Source organism: Pseudophryne corroboree, unplaced genomic scaffold (genome assembly GCF_028390025.1).
Source record: "Pseudophryne corroboree isolate aPseCor3 unplaced genomic scaffold, aPseCor3.hap2 scaffold_392, whole genome shotgun sequence".
NCBI lineage: Eukaryota > Metazoa > Chordata > Amphibia > Anura > Myobatrachidae > Pseudophryne > Pseudophryne corroboree.
In genome coordinates, this window is record NW_026970035.1 from 454,982 (window position 1) to 460,986 (window position 6,005).

At 34.5% G+C, this 6,005-nt stretch overlaps 1 non-coding gene across 1 annotated transcript; it reads right to left on the bottom strand.

Moving 5' to 3' along the window:
- Window positions 1-249: 249 nt before the first annotated feature.
- On the bottom strand, window positions 250-323 carry TRNAN-AUU (transfer RNA asparagine (anticodon AUU)). The gene has a single exon. It is a non-coding gene; the product is annotated as a tRNA-Asn (tRNA).
- Between the last annotated feature and the right edge of the window lie 5,682 nt (window positions 324-6,005).

The following is a 6,005-nucleotide window of genomic DNA, read 5'->3' on the forward strand; positions in this document are numbered from 1 at the left end:
TAGCATAAAAATAAAGCCAGAAAATGAAGAGCTGCTTAATCACTCAGTTGGATTTTTTTTGCCAGCATATTTTTTTTCTCTGCAACCCACTGCTAAATTGTGCTTCCTAGCTGTTTTTTATAAAATCACTGAATCAAATCTAACTCTGATTACATCAGAGAAGGCCATGTACCCTACACCATAAGAGGGGGTTTGAAATTTTGACTTGTCTACTTAAATATCACCAAAATCTGATCAGAAGTTTAATTAGGTCCCTGGGTGGGATTGAACCACCAACCTTTCGGTTAATAGCCGAACACACTAACCGATTGCGCCACAGAGACACTTTGCAAAACGTGCCTACTGACAAAGGCTAATAAGCATACATCTAGAACGTTTCCTAGAAAAACATTAAAAAAGTCAATAATCTGGAGAGTTTTTGTAAGATGTTTCTTCCATCAACTAACGAATAAACACATTGGTACTTTCCCATGATGAGTGAGTGCTTCAGGATCTCTTGCACTTACATGTGCAGCAGAGTACTGCAATGGAAGCATGCTGGACCCATAACCCAGAGGTAGGCAGATTGAAACTATCCTTTGCTATATGCATTTTTTTTGTTAATTTAAGTAATCAAAACTGGGATTGATATTTTTGCTCTTTTATTTTTACTTAAAGTACAATAACTTTTACCATTTTAATTTGTTTTAATAGTATATTGACAGTATAGTTTTCTTTCAAAAATCCACTTAATTTTCTTTACCCTGTTATTAAAATGGTAATTGACAAAAAAAACTACATTGTCACCAGAAGAGCAATACAAAATGTACAAGTGATATATTAAAATCATCTTTCCAGCTTGAATTTCAATGATGCATTGGGGCAACAATTTTGTGAGAAACATCTTCACCCTTAAATAAAGATTTTCGTAATTCCTTACCTGTGTGCTAATTAGATATCACCTTGTTTTCACATTAAACAGACTTCCACATGAGAAAGCAGCAAGGATGCAGTGGCGTTAATGTTTCCTGGTGTCAACCTGTATTATTTCAGTAGACATTGAAATGAGGATGCATCTTGCTGCCTTTCCAATGAAGCAAGTTTAATTTAGTAATAGGTGAAAAACCATCCCTACAAAGGTGTTAATCAGAGACTTGGCTTTGTGGACACTTTTCAGAGAACAAATTTGTTAGCATAAAAATAAAGCAAGAAAATTAAGAGCTGTTAAATCAAGCAATTTGATTTTTTTGCAAGCATATTTCTTTTTCTCTGCAACCCACTGCTAAATTGTGCTTCCTAGATGTTTTTATAAAATCACTGAATCAAATCTAACTCTGATTACATCAGAGAAGGCCAGGTACCCTACACAATAAGAGGGGGTTTGAAATTTTGACTTGTCTACTTAAATATCACCAAAATCTGATAACAAGGTCAATTACGTCCCTGGGTGGGATTGAACCACCAACCTTTTGGTTAATAGCCATACACACTAACTGATTGCGCCACAGAGACACTTTGCAAAAGTACATACTGACAAAGGCTAATAAGCATTCATCTAAAACGTTTCCTAGAAAAACTTAATAAAGTCAATAATCTGGAGAGTTTTTGTAAGATGTTTCTTCTATCAACCAACGAAGAAACACATTGGTACTTTCCCATGATGAGTGAGTGCTTCAGGATCTCTTGCACTTACATGTGCAGCAGAGTACAGCAATGGAAGCATGCTGGGCCCATAACCCAGAGGTAGGCAGATTGAAACTATCCTCTGCTATATGCATTTTTTTGTTTGTTAATTAAAGTATTCCAAAACTGGGATTGATATTTTGGCTCTTTTATTTTTACTTAAAGTACAATAACTTTTACCATTTTAATTTGTTTTAATAGTATATTGACAGTTTTGTTTTCTTTCAAAAATCCACTTCATTTTCTTTACCCTATTATTAAAATGGTAATTGACAAAAACAAACTACATTGTCACCAGAAGAGCAATACAAAATGTACAAGTGATATATTAAAATCATCTTTCCAGCTTGAATTTCAATGATGCATTGGGGCAACGATTTTGTGAGAAACATCTTCACCCTTAAATAAAGATTTTCTTAATTCCTTACCTGTGTGCTAATTAGATATCACCTTGTTTTCACATTAAACAGACTTCCACATGAGAAAGCAGCAAGGATGCAGTGGCGTTAATGTTTCCTGGTGTCAACTTGTATTATTTCAGTAGACATTGAAATGAGGATGCATCTTGCTGCCTTTCCAATGAAGCAAGTTTAATTTAGTAATAGGTGAAAAACCATCCCTACAAAGGTGTTAATCAGAGACTTTGCTTTGTGGACACTTTTCAGAGAACAAATTTGTTAGCATAAAAATAAAGCCAGAAAATGAAGAGCTGTTTAATCACTCAATTGGATTTTTCTGCCAGCATATTTCTTTTTCTCTACAACCCACTGCTAAATTGTGCTTCCTAGATGTTTTTATAAATCACTGAATCAAATCTAACTCTGATTACATCAGAGAAGGCCAGGTACCCTACACCATAACAGGGGGTTTGAAATTTTGACTTGTCTACTTAAAGATCACCAAAATCTGATAACAAGGTCAATTACGTACCTGGGTGGGATTGAACCACCAACCTTTTGGTTAATAGCCGTACACACTAACTGATTGCGCCACAGAGACACATTGCAGAAGTATATACTGACAAGGGCTAATAAGCATTCATCTAAAACGTTTCCTAGAAAAACTTTAAAAAGTTAATAATCTGGAGAGTTTTTGTAAGATGTTTCTTCCATCAACCAACGAAGAAACACATTGGTACTTTCCCATGATGAGTGAGTGCTTCAGGATCTCTTGCACTTACATGTGCAGCAGAGTACAGCAATGGAAGCATGCTGGGCCCATAACCCAGAGGTAGGCAGATTGAAACTATCCTCTGCTATATGCTTTTTTTTTGTTAATTAAAGTAATCCAAAACTGGGATTGATATTTTGGCTCTTTTATTTTTACTTAAAGTACAATAACTTTTACCATTTTAATTTGTTTTAATAGTATATTGACAGTATTGTTTTCTTTCAAAAATCCACTTCATTTTCTTTACCCTATTATTAAAATGGTAATTGACAAAAACAAACTACATTGTCACCAGAAGAGCAATACAAAATGTACAAGTGATATATTAAAATCATCTTTCCAGCTTGAATTTCAATGATGCATTGGGGCAACGATTTTGTGAGAAACATCTTCACCCTTAAATAAAGATTTTCTTAATTCCTTACCTGTGTGATAATTAGATATCACCTTGTTTTCGCATTAAACAGACTTCCACATGAGAAAGCAGCAAGGATGCAGTGGCGTTAATGTTTCCTGGTGTCAACTTGTATTATTTCAGTAGACATTGAAATGAGGATGCATCTTGCTGCCTTTCCAATGAAGCAAGTTTAATTTAGTAATAGGTGAAAAACCATCCTTACAAAGGTGTTAATCAGAGACTTGGCTTTGTGGACACTTTTCAGAGAACAAATTTGTTAGCATAAAAATAAAGCCAGAAAATGAAGAGCTGTTTAATCACTCAATTGGATTTTTCTGCCAGCATATTTTTTTTCTCTGCAAACCACTGCTAAATTGTGCTTCCTCGCTGTTTTTATAAAATCAATGAATCAAATCTAACTCTGATTACATCAGAGAAGGCCAGGTACCCTACACCATAAGAGGGGGTTTGAAATTTTGACTTGTCTACTTAAAGATCACCAAAAGCTGATAACAAGATCAATTACATCCCTGGGTGGGATTGAACCACCAACCTTTTAGTTAATAGCCGTACACACTAACTGATTGCGCCACAGAGACACTTTGCGAAAGTGCATACTGACAAAGGCTAATAAGCATTCATCTAAAACGTTTCCTAGAAAAACTTTAAAAAGTCAATAATCTGGAGAGTTTTTGTAAGATGTTTCTTCCATCAACCAATGAAGAAACACATTGGTACTTTCCCATGATGAGTGAGTGCTTCAGGATCTCTTGCACTTACATGTGCAGCAAAGTACAGCAATGGAAGCATGCTGGGTTCATAACCAGAGGTAGGCAGATTGAAACTATCCTCTGCTGTATGCTTTTTTTTTTTAATTAAAGTAATCCAAAACTGGGATTGATATTTTGGCTCTTTTATTTTTACTTAAAGTACAATAACTTTTACCATTTTAATTTGTTTTAATAGTATATTGACAGTATTGTTTTCTTTCAAAAATCCACTTCATTTTCTTTACCCTATTATTAAAATGGTAATTGACAAAAACAAACTACATTGTCACCAGAAGAGCAATACAAAATGTACAAGTGATATATTAAAATCATCTTTCCAGCTTGAATTTCAATGATGCATTGGGGCAACGATTTTGTGAGAAACATCTTCACCCTTAAATAAAGATTTTCTTAATTCCTTACCTGTGTGCTAATTAGATATCACCTTGTTTTCGCATTAAACAGACTTCCACATGAGAAAGCAGCAAGGATGCAGTGGCGTTAATGTTTCCTGGTGTCAACTTGTATTATTTCAGTAGACATTGAAATGAGGATGCATCTTGCTGCCTTTCCAATGAAGCAAGTTTAATTTAGTAATAGGTGAAAAACCATCCCTACAAAGGTGTTAATCAGAGACTTGGCTTTGTGGACACTTTTCAGAGAACAAATTTGTTAGCATAAAAATAAAGCCAGAAAATGAAGAGCTGTTTAATCACTCAATTGGATTTTTTTTGCCAGCATATTTTTTTTCTCTGCAACCCACTGCTAAATTGTGCTTCCTAGCTGTTTTTTATAAAATCACTGAATCAAATCTAACTCTGATTACATCAGAGAAGGCCAGGTACCCTACACAATAAGAGGGGGTTTGAAATTTTGACTTGTCTACTTAAATATCACCAAAATCTGATCACAAGGTCAATTACGTTCCTGGGTGGGATTGAACCACCAACCTTTTGGTTAATAGCCTTACACACTAACCAATTGCACCACAGAGACACTTTGCAAAAAGTACATACTGACAAAGGCTAATAAGCATTCATCAAGAACGTTTCCTAGAAAAACTTTAAAAAGTCAATAATCTGGAGAGTTTTTGTAAGATGTTTCTTCCATCAACCAATGAAGAAACACATTGGTACTTTCCCATGATGAGTGAGTGCTTCAGGATCTCTTGCACTTACATGTGCAGCAGAGTACTGCAATGGAAGCATGCTGGGCCCATAACCCAGAGATAGGTAGATTGAAACTATCCTCTGCTATATGCATTTTTTTTTTGTTAATTAAAGTAATCCAAAACTGGGATTGATATTTTGTCTCTTTTATTTTTACTTAAAGTACAATAACTTTTACCATTTTAATTTGTTTTAATAGTATATTGACAGTATTGTTTTCTTTCAAAAATCCACTTCATTTTCTTTACCCTATTATTAAAATGGTAATTGACAAAAACAAACTACATTGTCACCAGAAGAGCAATACAAAATGTACAAGTGATATATTAAAATCATCTTTCCAGCTTGAATTTCAATGATGCATTGGGGCAACGATTTTGTGAGAAACATCTTCACCCTTAAATAAAGATTTTCTTAATTCCTTACCTGTGTGCTAATTAGATATCACCTTGTTTTCACATTAAACAGACTTCCACATGAGAAAGCAGCAAGGATGCAGTGGCGTTAATGTTTCCTGGTGTCAACTTGTATTATTTCAGTAGACATTGAAATGAGGATGCATCTTGCTGCCTTTCCAATGAAGCAAGTTTAATTTAGTAATAGGTGAAAAACCATCCCTACAAAGGTGTTAATCAGAGACTTTGCTTTGTGGACACTTTTCAGAGAACAAATTTGTTAGCATAAAAATAAAGCCAGAAAATGAAGAGCTGTTTAATCACTCAATTGGATTTTTCTGCCAGCATATTTCTTTTTCTCTACAACCCACTGCTAAATTGTGCTTCCTAGATGTTTTTATAAATCACTGAATCAAATCTAACTCTGATTACATCAGAGAAG